At 41.0% G+C, this 14,400-nt stretch overlaps 1 protein-coding gene across 6 annotated transcripts in view; it reads left to right on the top strand.

Annotated features, from left to right (window-relative positions):
* The first annotated feature begins 332 nt into the window (after positions 1-332).
* The window catches only part of sox3 (SRY-box transcription factor 3), a 57,423-nt gene continuing 43,355 nt past the window's right edge, over positions 333-14,400 (top strand). For 2 of the 6 annotated variants that reach the window (XR_003222030.1, XR_003222033.1), the window contains exons 1-3: positions 333-431; positions 1,717-1,893; positions 8,307-8,500. The gene's annotated coding sequence lies outside the window, so the exon portion shown is untranslated. Of the gene's footprint in view, positions 432-1,716; positions 1,894-8,306; positions 8,501-12,279; positions 12,431-14,400 lie in introns of those variants that run through there. The other 4 variants (XR_002063818.2, XR_003222031.1, XM_005467456.3 and 1 more) reach the window with 4 other exon arrangements.

Genomic DNA, 14,400 nt, shown 5'->3' with positions numbered 1-14,400 from the left:
GCTCCTGCTAACAGGACATGTTGCCACCTTGACCTACCAGAGAAACCTAGGTAGCGCAATTGATGATGTGCGCATGCTCCGATTAGACGTCGCTTTAAAAATCTGAAGAAACTAACCCTTCCTTGGAAAAGCTGTCCTTGCAGCTCTCATTTTAAAATAATATCAGGCGTTGTTGGCTTTTTAAATCTTGCTAACAGCGGCAACTCGGACTAACTCACTTGTCAGGTGCTTTGGTTCGACCTCTCGAAGTTTAAAAACCAAAAACAAATGACGAATATTAATTAAAGGTAAGTTTACCGTTTTGGAGAAATGTTCAGACGTCATACGTTATCAAGGCCCCACCCCACGCCTGCAAGCCAGAATCGCGAGTGTTTCCGCCCATTTTGGAAATAATTTCGCTGGAAAACACACACGGAGCAATAAATGAGCAGGTCTGTCATTGAAAAAGCAGATTAGCAAACAAAAACAGAAGTGACGCTTTAATGAAGCTAACATTTACCGATAATTCTAGACCGCTGATATTTGATTAGAAACTTAAGCAACTGCCACCTCCGTGTTAGAAAAGCACCAAGATCAAAGCGTACAAAGAATTAATTTACAAATAACGACAAAGTAAAATTGAGTATTTTACTAACATCTGTTTTTTCAAATTGCTTTAAAAAAACAGACTAAATGAGACTTTAAACATTAAAAACTTGACGTCTTCGTTTTCATATTAAAAATATGCAAAATATCTGTGCGTTTAGTCCCTTAGATAAAACAGTCTCCAACTTAAAGTGGGTGATCTGAATAAATTTGAGATATTCCCCATTCCTGCTGTTTAATTGATGTCATTATTTGTGGGCTTTCTTTCGATCTGTGTGCTCGTCTCGGTTCTCCAAGTTTGCTTGAATGAGTTTCAGGCCTTTCTTCCTCTTGATCGACCATCATGCAGACACCTCCAGTGAATAAAACACTCAATGTCCCCTGGCAGTGAAGATGTCTGTGCTCAAGGACATTGTGGATAGCGAGTGCATTCACTGATCGGATTCAAGACATTTAGAGAAGAGAAATGCGGAGCTTTTTTTTTTTTTTTATTCTTGTAGAAATGTAGAAAAATATCCTGCAGCCGAGCACCTAGTTAGGTGAATCTTTTAGCAGTCATTATTAATAAGTTTGTCCTATAGTATTAACCATAAAATACTTGAGATGAGCTTCCCATCACCTCAAACCTACTGCAGCATCAAGCAGATCAACACAAAGGGATCTGGGATTTTGCATTGCAGGGCTGATTCATTCTAAAATTTAAATTAGCTACAAAAATAAAAGTAATGCAACTGCTTTTAATGGACCTGATACCTCTTTCTAAAGGTTAAAACCTTGGTTTAAGAGTTGTTTATGATCTGAGAAGACTGATAGGTTTCCTAGCTGGAAATCTAATGGTTATCTCACAGCTTTGCAATCAGGTATCTAACTGCCTAACAAAGTTAAAGTGGAAAAAAAATATAGTCAGAAATCATTCCAGTTTAAAAGAAATACAACACAAAAGCAAGTATAGAAAATCTTTTAATTAAGAGGATGTATTCGCTTTAGCAAGATTAAAAAAAAGTACATTGTGTATTGATTGAGTGAGATATACCTACGCCTCTGCCTAAAGTGATGCATTTGTTGAGGTTTGAACATTTTTTTCTGTTTTTTTTTTTCTTTTTTTTCCCCTCTTGTTTGGCAAATTATAAGGCAGAGACGAGGGATTTCAAGGACGCGTGGACTTCAATTTAATCGGAGAGGCTGCGAGTGGAGTGGAAGAGTGACACACAGAGGAGAGAAGTTCATTATTCTGCTGAAAAGGAAACCAATGGCTTTCATGGTCGCCATGGTAACCGGCCTTTCTTTTGCCGCCAGACCTACGATAAGGTACTTCACAGCATTAAGCACAATTATTGCAAGGTAAAAGGGGAAATATTGCTTTCCAATGCTAATAGATGTTAGATATTGATTGGCATGGAGATTCATACAGAAGAGCGCCCCAACTGTTTCACCTGCGTGACTCTGTGCAACTTTTGATGAAATTTGATGGAGGTGACGCAGGATGGGCCTTTGTGACTGTGTGGGCTTCAACTCCTCTTGCATCTTCACTTGAGCTGAACACAAGGAGAAAACACTTTAGTTGTGGAAAGTAAAGAGAAGGAAGAAACTGTAAAATCTTGAGATCCTACAAGAAAAATTGCAAAAGCTGTATAAAATAAAACATTGTTTTCTTTTTGTAGGCAAAATTCTGAATGGCTCATAACGTAAACACAAAACACCCTCTGTTTCCCATCATTTGCATGTCATTCTGTTGTCAGGAGACCCTGCTCCATTTCTTACACAATAACCGACTGGCCTTGGTAGCAGTGAGGTCAGCACCAAGCATCCGTCCAGGCCATGGGGGGTAGATTTTCAGAAGCAACCTGCTTAGTTGGTGAGAGGGTGGAGGATTAGCAGAGAGGAAAACACGGGGAGCTGGCGTGTGTGTATGTTCGTGTGTGTGCGGGGAGGAATAGGGTAGCGGGGGGCAAATTGTTTTAACCCCTATTACAGCAACTGCATGGCGCTTCTCTTATCTAGGCTGCTGCAGCCACTCATTAATATTCTGTACATATGGCAGTGCTTTCTGTATCATTGTCTATTAATGGGAGGGATAATCGCTCATTCAATTATCAGGCAGTCAGCAAAAGACCAACCCTGCCTGCACACCCCTGGTTCACACAGTGGCACAGCCCAAAACAGAGGTGTGCCAGTGAGAAGGTGAGAGCGATAGCAGGGATTACAACATATTAGGTACTTTAATAAATCAGCCAGCAGGAATAATGCGAAGCAAATAGGGATCCGCTGGCGAACAAGGAGGATGCCTGAACTTTGGAGCAACAAAGCAGGAGAGGGTTGTATCTTAACCCTTTTTCCTGTTCAACTTTAAAGCCACACGTGGCTCTCTCACTCATCGGTGTCACGGCCATGATCCATGTGATGGTTTCTGAGCGCATTTCATGCTTTTAAACAGAGAAAAACGACTCTTTTGTGGCAGTGACCTGTGGATGGAAAACTCCTTTGATAGCTGGGCGATAGAGTCTGGCAGCTCTGCTGAATAAAGCCTGACCTTGATGTCTGCAGGCCAAAGATTTGTGAAGTGATCAAATTTACCGTTCATCCCTGTTGATCTGTGCTTTGTGGCCCCAGGACCTTGCTCTGACTGTCTCCGTGCTGCCGAGGCCACGGCCCGGATATGAGGGGGTTACTGATAATAGTATGACCCCTGTCTGTCTTGACCCGAGGAGACCTTGTTGAGTCAACAAAAGCACAGGGAGACAGAGAGAGAGGTGTGGAGGGAGAGTTGGAATTAGGTTGTTTAGTTCTCCAGTGCACTGAGTTTCTCCTGGAGCTGGGCCAGGAGATTGGGAGTGCAGAACTGTTCCAGGCGGGGGTGTTTTGTAGGGGGGGGCGAGAGTGTGAAAAAGATAGGAGGTGAAATGTTAACAAAATCTTATAAAATCCGTAGTTTGATAAATTTTCGCATTTTGAATGAACCGAAGGCGGCTGAGGCTGTGGAGGGCCTTTGTTGGAGGTCCCATTTTCTCTGGCAGAGCGGCACGCTCACAGGGTCAGCGAAGTTATGAAAGTAATTAAAGCTTGGTGATTCACTGCCTGCTGCAGAGAAAAGAAAGCAAGCTGTCATTCTGATTTAGAAAAATAAATTACAATTTTAATAATGGGGGAGGATGGGGGTGCGAGAACGTCTAGAGCCTTGGTGGGTTGGAGGGGAGGCGGTGGGGGTGGCATGCTGGGTGGGAGGAGGGGTCGAGGGGGTTGCTGGCTGCCTACTTATCAATAGTTGCAATTTTTTGAAACCGCATCGGTAGTACATTGCGAGAGCACAAGTGCCCTTAAAAAAAGAAAACCCTGGAACATTAACATACTGATTTCATGCGCATGGCAAAGGGCCTGAGCCAATATCAGAGAGGACTCAGCAGTCCTATTGTCTGCTGGGACTCTGGTCCCCTCTGATATGAAAATTCAATTATTTTATAACTAGATCTGGCGCTGCGTTTTGACAGTCGACGGTAGCGCCTTGCCAGCTGCATCAGTGTGGGGGACCAGAGGCTCCTGATAGCGAGAGGGAGGCCTTTCAGACACTGACATGTTTTGGGGGGACAAGATTGCCTAAATGTGTTGCATTTAAGGACTGAAAGTTAATCTAATGCACCCCCATTATCTCACTCAGGTAATTCCAATACCATCCTCAATCTATGTTTACGCTCCTGCACGCACCCACATACTCGCACATCCATTCATTCTTCAGCACTTTGAATCTGATTCCCGGGCTTTCTGCATCCAAACAGGTAATGTATTTATTTATTTCTCGGCGGTGCTGGAAACTATATGAAATAGAAGTTGTTTTCTATGAGACATCAGCAATTTCTAGGTAATAATTCTGCAGGACACCCAGAAATTTTTTGACATGGTACTTATTGTTAAGAAGCTTAAACAAATTGTGTATACAATACATAGTTGTACAGTGTGCAAAATTAAATGCTCTGCATTGTAAAATTTAAAGACATAAAGAAAATTACCAAATGCCTCTGCGGAGGATTTTATATGAGCTTTTTCTTATATCTAATATAGAATTTTCTCCATGTTCATTTACACAATTAGACGCACTTAAACTTTTGAGGTGGTATATAAGCTGTGGCCTATTTTCTGAGTTTACGGGACCGATCCTTTCATTACCTCTGTGGTCATTGTGAGTGTTCTGAGGGGGGTCTGTTAAGATTAGGGAACAGGAAGCAGCCCCCCAGTATGGCCCTCTCTATTTAGACCCCACTGTGTTGTGCTTATTAACCCACCCTGGGAGAAGACGTACCTGCCTCCCCTCATTAGGCCGTGGTGGAGTACGCGTTGAGCCCGCAGAAGAATGGAGCATTAATTAGTATTCTCTGCAGGGGGAACTGCCATTAGCACTTAATTAGCGGTAAGAGTACCATTCAGCGGTGCAGCCAGTTAGTGTCTAACATAATATGTTCTGTGTCTTTTCCCTGCGTGTCGTGGTAAAATAGTGATGAAAGACCTTGGTTTTGTTGGTTTTTTTCTGTGAGTTCTGCCTTCATATACGACACATGCTAGATTTGTGTTTTTGTTTTACATTTTTTTTACCGCTCATCAGACTTGTTGCCACAGCTTGTTGTCCTTATGGTTTATTTCTTTTGAATTTTTGCTTGAATGCATATAGAAAAGACTGGGAGAAGCTGGCCTTGTAAGTTCTGTCTGTACAGCCTGTCTCTGTAGCCTGAACTCAGTGTACGGCTCTCCTGCAGCTGTTGACCTCCGCGAGGGCAAACTCTGTTTTCTCATCTGCCCGCAGGGCTCGGCCCGGGGTGGTAAAGTGGGTGATTAGGGGATTGAGATCAACTTTTCCGTTGGCCTCAGGGATGTTCCTTTGATCTGCTGAGTAGGCATTCTTCACTCGCTCTATTTTTCCCTCTCTGTGCTCTCTGTCTAGCACTGTCACCGCAGAGGAGGACAAGGAAAGCTGTTAACCCACCTTAGTCCACTCCTCGGCCTCAGCGGTTCTCACTCTCCCCCTGCATTCACCCTTGCTCCTTCCCCACCCCTCAAGAAGCTTTTGGAGGCCCAGGCTGGTAGCTGTGGTACCTTTCACTTCCCGCAATCTGAGAGGCGGAGAGCTGTCATTTGCCAATTTGGCCTGAATGGGGCGGATAGTGGATTGAATGTCGTTTTCCCACCAGGCTGCGCCATCCAGACCAGCAGGGGAGGGAGGGGGGCACAGGGAGCGGGGTGTAATGTTAGAGTAAAATTAGAGCTTTGATGGCAGCTAATAGTGTGTGATGGGTGGCGTTGATGTGGATTTCCAGTAAAGACGCCACAGGTTCTCGTCTCTCTCGCTCTCTCTTTCCCTCACTGCGTCTCTCTGTCAGACACACCTGTGAGATTACGTGGGCCCTGCTTTCTTAAGAGCTGTGATTTCTCCTTGATGTAATGTAATTATACTTCTACAACTCCAAGCCTGCCTATGTCAAAGGCTACGGCAGGTCTTGTTTCCCTGTTCACACACACATAAAAACACACACACACATGCACACGTGCACCACCTTCTTTTTTTTGAATGAGGAAGGACGGCACAATACAAAACTTACGTGCTTCCTCTGAAATTCCAGGGCCTGATTGGATGGGAGCAAGTGCAGAATATGTTAGGGGTGTTCTTGATTTTTGCATTAGTTCACACTCCTGAATATATTTCTCAGTTGACCCGCATGTTCTGCTCCAGGCTCTGCAAGCCGCCTTTGGAAGGTTAAATATTTTTTTACACCAAGTTTACAAGTTTTCCTAAAATTTAAGAGAACTGATTTTCAGAGCAAACTTTTTTTGACAGATGCTATTATAATGAAACTCAGAACTGAGGCATTATTAATTTCACCTATAGGTAGTAGGTGGAAAAGTGGGGCAGTGGTTAGTACTGACACATAAAAGCAAGAAGATCTTGGGTAAAACCCCGGCCGGGGCCTTTATTCTCCTGGCGCGTGTGTATGTTTTCCAGCTTCCTCCCACAGTCCAAACACATGCATGGTAGGTTAGTAGGTGATTCTAAACCGGCCATGGATTAAGGTAGATAAAATGCTGGAAGTGTATAGAATGTGTGGTTGAAATGTGCTAATAGCGCTTTGAGGGGGTCACTAAGACCAGGAAATGAAATGCATTATTTCTAAAACAATTTATCTGCTTTGAAAGAAGTCTGTTGTGCACACACCAGTCTGTAGTGATTATAAGTTTCAGCAAAATGACACATTACAGCTGAGTTTAGATTAAAAAGCATGGGCCATTAATTTTTATCTTTTTAAGTTTACAGTGAAAATTATGAAACTGATGGAAAAATTATTGATTTTCAGTATTATTATTATTTTTTAGTAGTAGTATTAGTACTATTATTACCATTATTAGTAGTAGTATGATTATTAATAGTCTGTTGTACTACCTATGCTGACCAAACATGAGTTTGTTTATTAATCAAAGATTTGAATTCAGGATTAGTAATTTGAGTTTTTACAGGAGCAAATTTTTGTTTAACCTGGATTTTTATTTAAAACTGCCCACACAAACCGGAAGACAGCCACATAGACCATAGAATATTTCCTCTGTTAGGTTTATGTCAGTATCAGCAGATCATTTCTTTGTTTACTGTCAGAATATGAGTTAATTTACCACGTTTTTAAGTTACACTAACACAAAGTTTACAGTATTGCAGTCATTTAGTGAGCTGATTAGAATTGTCCCAGCATGCATTGCAGCTGCTTTTTTGTGGTGGGGTTGGGGGAGAGCTAATAGTGTGTCACTCACCTTTCCCATTCCATCGCAAAACACAAGGATGCACGAAACACAACACTGAGACCTGCCTCGGGGCTAGCAGGCACACACACACGCACACACCTGTACCCACACATTACATTAGATGTATTGATAGCTTGTGAGGCACGAGCAGCACTGTGATGCTTTAACATGCGGAAGGTTAAAGGCTTCTTAAATGTCCATATCAATCTGCATGCTTGTCAGCTTGACAATGGTGGAAACAGAACACCATTAGGAACACCGGGCAGTAGCATTCTCATGTGTGCAACATTAGAGAAATGGATCACTCTCTCTGAAAGGCATTCATCTGGATGTTTGCCAAGCCAACGCATGGAAGATGAATTATAGTGGCCATGGCAAAAATATTGAACGTGAGGTATGACGTATGCTCGGGCTTTTCAACAACTAACTGGGCTTCTTCATTGTTTGGTTCAAAAGTGAGAAATACAATATCCCGTTCTTAAATTGGATCCGATTGCATACATTTTATTGTTCTGCTCTTTCTGGGTATATATGCTCGTGACTGTGCAGGGTGATTGTCCTCTTCCTGCTGTACTCTGCTCTCCTGGGATGGGAGATGTTTTGTTTTTTGAGCTCTTTCACACCAGCTCTCCCTCTTTTTTTTTTTCTTTTTTTTTAAACACAATAGCGCTCTCTCCTCTCGCCCAGCGTGGCAACCCTTTCAAATGGGGAAGCTCCAGGTCAGTTTCCCTTGCCAAGTTTTGCAGCCTGCCATGTTGTCTATTCTGCTCAGCTATTTAAAAAATGTTGAATATCAACAATGGCTTTCACTGGTGCATTGTCAACTTTTGTATGAAGCAATCTTGGCTGAATGAGATGGGTCCCAGAGCAGGGAGAGCTCAGCTGCAGTGTGCACTGCCATACCGGTGACTGCCCAGCGCTCTCACACTTTTTATTTCTCTACTGCACAGAGGGCTGCCTTGCTGGAGGTACTCCTGTTTAAATGGCTGTTGATGGAGTCTGGGCTGAGGCTGTAGGCTGCTGATGTCCCTGCCATCTTAGAGTCCATGGTCCTGCTCCCGGGCCTGCTGGCAGTCAGCTGTTGAAGGTGTGTCTAACAGAGGGATCGGGAAGCAGCAGCAGCCTTGGAAGCAGTGAGAGGTTGGTGAGTGTCCTCAATTTTCTGGCCAGAGTGGGAGGAGGTTAGTAGTAAAGAGAGAGAGGGAGAGAAAAAAGGGAGGGGGCATTTGGGATGATGGTTAGGAAGCTCTGTGTGAGTTGCGTTCACATATGATATATTTGTTATGACATAGTCTAATTTGAGTCGAGGAAGCTTAGCTTTGCCGTCTTGTCACCTGTTGGTTTTATTCTGATCAGATACAGCAGCATTTTAGATTTCAGGAAAAAGCAGAGCGGTCAAATCCTGCGGAATCAACCTCAAATTACAACACGTGAAATAAAAAGGATCTTTGTTATGATTTTAAAAAAATATATAGGAAAAGTATAAAATAATCACATTTCTTTTATTCAAAAATGCTGTATAGTCAATTATTTTGACTTTTAAGAATGTTAAAACTACCCCCAATTGTTAAGGTTTGTCCTCTCTGACACTCACACTGGATGCATCAGTGACTTTATGCTGAGCTCTGTATACATCTATGTTTGTGAAGAGAAGGATGAAAGCAAGAATGAGAGCTTGCTTCCAGATAATAGTAGCTTAGGCTCTTTGTCCTGCTGTCAGGCGGGAGAGGAGCGAGGCTGCAAATCTCTCCAATACAGCGGCAACATCTTGTATGTTCCATTGACATATCAGTCTATGGGGCAATGAGCCGTCACCCCTGCACACTTCTGCACACTTCTGGTCTGGATGTGTGTTTGTGGATGGGTTTGTACAAAATAGGTGGCACAAAAGGGTAACTCTTTGCTATATTAGGGACAAGCGCAGTCGATACAGGTGGAATGTAAAAGTATAGAGCATTATTAGGTCACCGTAATAGCCTGCGCCGCTCAGAACAAAGGCAGAACTATTTAGTTTTTTATAATAACACTTAAGCAGGATTATGTATTTTTTTCTTATTTCTATGCTTACAGTTTTTATTTCTTTTTTTGTCTATATAACAACACAAATCACAATTCAGCAACTTCTACTTTGAATCATTACTAAAATTAAAAATGTGCTTTTTAAAACGACATGAGCTCTAGCATCATTCTAGTTTTTTTTAATAATAAAAGTTTAACATTTTTTAAATTAAATTCACCTTTTTATATCATGTATTTGAAGTAATAGTTATGTAATGCTTTAGAAAAATAATTTATTCAAATATGATTAGAGACTTACAGAGATTTAATCATAAATAAATGAAAGAACAAAAAAAACTTTTATATTCAATCAGAAAAGTCTAAAAACTAAATTCCTAGTAAACAGGCGGAAACCTTAATGCTTGAGTACCTGTGTTGTCCTCTGTCTCACCTCTCCGAGCTCCAACCCAAGGCAAGGTGACCAAATTCATCTCAGGCCAGCCCATCCATTATCTTGTCAACACAGCCAGCTTCCCACCTTAGTTTGCTCTTCTCCCAGAAGACGTACTCTAATGAAATACGCAATAATCACCACACTTATCTCGTCATGCTCAAGGTAATTAATATATTTAGAGGGCGATGGCTAACTCTTAATTAAATTATGCCTCTTTTAATGAGACCTTGACTGCTGCTAAATTTATGACCACTATCTGCTTTATCAAGTGCTTGGCATGCAACAAAGATTTGTCATTTTCTCCCAAATCACAGCCAGATTACACATTATGGTACTCATGATTTATATATCAATTAATGCTTGTTTGTTTCTTTATTTAAAATTTAATAAATTACCTCTTATAATTACCTCACCTAGTTTTTGGCTCTTAAAAGCCACAATTTCTGCAATTAATGCTCAGTGCAGTATCGCTGTTACATATTCATTTTGGAGGAGGACACAGATAACAACTTGGCGGCATTAATCACATTACAAAATTGGGTGTATTTAATTAATTAAAGTTACGCTGCAAATTAATTGTGCATTCTCACAATATTATCTTAAACTAATGAAGGCTTAACAAAGAGACTGTTTCCTTTAAAAAAAAAAAAAAAAAAAAGGAAAAAAGAGGCTAGATTAGTTGGGATCTCAATTATGGCTAAAACAAAAGAGGGCTGCTTGCTTGGGCATGGCGCAAAGCAAAAAGTGACGATTCAGCACTTTCTTCCAAACAAAAAACGGAGGAAGTTTCCATTGTTTTGGGGAAAACTGAACATGGCAATGATTCACCAGATACATGGAAAATAATGAGTGTTGTAATTAGCTAGTCAGGCATTAACATTACTTAAAATGATCATCGTATAGGAGTGCTTGATAATGCCATTCACGTGCAGGCGTTTTAAAAATCAGGCAACAGCTTGCTGTCAGACTATCATAACTTTGCTGCAGGGGGAAAAAAAACATCTGGAGACTTAATTTCCACTCTTCTCTTTTGTTGCAAACCATTTATTGTGCATGAGTGCATCTCATAATTCTTACAAAAAAAAGCAAATGAGATGTAAGGTTTGTATGTTCACTATAAATGGAAACTGCGCTGGGCTTCAGCTGAGACAGTTTCAGACTTTGCACTCGATGGCTTAATACAGACCTCACCCACAGGCTTAGAAGCAAAACCACATTTATTGAAATTTTCTGCTTAATTTGAACTGAATTGAAATTAGCTTTCAATGGATAGGAGCTTATAATTCACAGTAATTTAGTATTTTATTTTTCATTTAACGCGTCATATACCAAATCCCTTAATACGAAGTAAACGTACAGAGTCTTTGTCTAAGAAATGACATCAAGGAGCTAGTAATCATTGTATATTCATTTAAAAATGCTTCCACCAATGTCCTCTCCTGCGATGTAATTTCATTTGCTTTTAGCTTCATTAGTCAATAACCAGTGAAAAAACGGCTTGCGTCAATTATGGCAACTGCAGGGGTCAGTGAGTTTTTAACTGCGCATAATTATATGGAGTGGTCTTGTAACAGTGATTAACCCTCGATGTGTGCGATCAAATGTGTTTCAGATGTGCATCCCTAAATGATAAGCAGCTACAAGCCTAGGAGTGTGAGGCGATGAGGTGAAAAACTATTCCCTTGGCTAAGTGAGATGGAGCAGAGTGTTGGGTGGTCACGCCTTGTCTGCTCATGACAGTGGCGGGTTAAAGAGATTACACTGGGTCTGTGTCAGCAGCCTTGGCCTTGCTCACATAAGAACATAATGAGGAAGGACATGCTTGGCCTGCCGGGGAGAAAAAGAGGCTCAGATTTGAAGCAGTCTTCACAGGCAGCGACAGGAGGCAAGCAGCTTTTTGCATGTTGTTTTACAAGCAGAGGTCAATAAGTAGGAAGGTTGCATTCCACAGAAATGAACAAGGTGACTGTTGAGTGCAGGGAGAACACTTCTGGGCTTCTCTCTCCAACCAGCACAAAGAATGAAAACACAAATTACTCTGCTACACTGGAGGGAAAAATGCCGTATTCTCCATTAGCCTGGAGTCCTCCTGATGACGGACTTGCAACACTCCACTAAAGCTTTCCTGAAAATCGATGCATCTGTGCTCTAACTGTGTGTTTGCTTCTTTTGAAGGCGTGAGCGGCCATCTGTTCCCTTAATAACTGAACTTGGAGACTTTCACAGCCTCAGATGGTCTTGAGTCGGAAACGATTGTCAGAATAGCATCGGAAAATTTTGAACGTTTAACGATCTATCTTTACTTGAAGCTTTCCCAATCTCCCTCATGAGAACTAAAATGCTTCATATGGCATATTTATGAGGGAACAGTCCAGGAAAGAGCAGTGGTAAAAACATGTTTCTCTCAAAGACCTGACTTCTATTTATTTTCTGCCCTGATCCGTGATTTCTCTGTCTTCTGTTTCTGCCAGCAGGCGGTGAACACCGGCTTACAGCAATTTTAAACAAATGTGCTTATTCAAGTCAAGGTCCCTTGCTCATCCTTACTGTGGAGGAAATTTGCAAAGATTTTAAAATATATATATAAATATATTTAATTTGTTCCAATGATAAAACAGAAACTTCATTAAATTAAAAAAAATCTTCAAGTCCTTTATATTAATTTGTTGTTTGCCTCTTAAAGTTTTCTGACAAACAAGAGTGCTGTAAGAGTGCAGTCCTCTGCTTCGATAACATCTCAAAGCAAACCAAAGACTCACATTAGGGAAAGCTCCACTTCCTAATAGATCAAGCAGGCAGAGCTATTAAGAACTAATTTATAAATACCTGTTGCTAGAGGGGATCATAGCTGATGTCTATTTTTTTCCTCTCTCTCCAAAGCAGAGCAGGGAATAAAATTGCACAATCCTTATAGAGTTAGGATTTTTAAGGATTTTTAAGACTTAATTGCGATTTTTTTAAAATAAAGACAACTGCACACTTTTTTTTTCCAAATTGTGTCAACCCACGTCATCAGTTAACGGAGTAAAAATGTTCCACCGGCCATGATTCTGCATTACGCACAGACGTTAAACATTTTAAGCAGTTTACGATATACGGGTCAAATATGTCAAATTACCATTAGGGATACCAGCCCAGATTTGTGTAATAAAGAGGTGATAATAGCGACACTTTTATTCCTTTAAATGACCCGTGAATATTATTTTACCTGTGTTGAACTGGGAGGACGCAACCATTCACGCCGCACAATAGGAACAGCAGACCGTGCGTAAATTGCATCTTCATTTGCATTCCCAGTCTAAAAAAAAAAAAATCATGCAAATCTTAATGAGACAGTTTCCATTGTGGCTGTAATTGAAAAGCCATTCTTTGTTAATTACTGTTTCTCAAAGGCCTCGTCCGCAGTCACTGAGCTGAAACAAAAAGAAAGTTATTGATTCTGGAGGTCGTGGGGTCTAAAATGGACACGTAAAAATAATGTTTATTGTGGATCTGAGGTGCGACTTTTGATAATGAAAAAAAGTCTGCTTTGTTTGAGAACTGTAAAAAAAATGAAATGAAAACAGAACTGTAAGCTCATTCTGCGACAATAAAAGCACGATTCAAAACAATAAATTTCATCTATTATCAGGTGTTGAAAGCTGAATGCATGCAGCGCCTGCTCCTTGTCGTGTATTATTAAAGTTGCTGTCTGACCAGAAAGCTCTAATGCGTGCGGAGCACTATATTTTAAAGCAGGCATTTATGTGTCGTTGTGTCAGTCTGTCATCCTGGATAAACTTTAATTCCTCTCCAGCCCTGAACTAATAAATCCTTTGTTTGCTTTTATTTGTAGGCCTAAAGGCCGACACTCTGCACAATTTTCTGTAGCTCCTACCGCAAGAACATAACTGTAAAAATTAAACACATATTTTTGCTTTTATTAAACACATAACCTGTGTCTGTGTTCTGACTAAAATTACAAAACGACTAATTTCTGCGCTGAAATCTGGGTTTTTGAGAGGAACTTTCGCTCTTAGGTTGACGCGCTATTCATTCATTATTATTTTTTTTACGTGAAATTATACCCGATTGAGGTGATTGCAAGCTCGTTACATCCTCCCATCAGGACATCCACATATTTCCCAACATTCAACAGTGGGATCCTGCAGCCGTGCGCCCTGAGAGCCCCTTAGGGCCGTCAGGCTTGTTGAGTCTGAATCAGAGCAGACTGTGCTGGTGGTCCTCGGTTCCTTAATTAGGAAATTAGCCGCACAGAGGCCCTCATTATCAAACTCCGGGTTACTCTTTTCTCCTCTCTCCCTCTCTCTGCCACCGGTCAATTTCCATAAGCAGATTACAAGCGGATCAGTACTGAGATTCGCCCCGATAAACAAATAACCGGTCCCGGAGAATTAGATGACTACTAATTGAACGTTAGTTTTATTGCTCCTGCTCTGTTTGTCACGCCCCATTGAACGTGGAAATTAAATTCATGAAGTGATGTCTCTTTTCAGCTGATTTACTATTACGGTCTTATGGGCTACAGTCCCCTCCTTTTAAGATAACATAATTATATATGTATTTTATATAATGTGTGTGTGTAAACCTTT

Source organism: Oreochromis niloticus, linkage group LG2 (genome assembly GCF_001858045.2).
Source record: "Oreochromis niloticus isolate F11D_XX linkage group LG2, O_niloticus_UMD_NMBU, whole genome shotgun sequence".
NCBI lineage: Eukaryota > Metazoa > Chordata > Actinopteri > Cichliformes > Cichlidae > Oreochromis > Oreochromis niloticus.
This window is presented reverse-complemented; position numbering and strand designations above follow the sequence as displayed.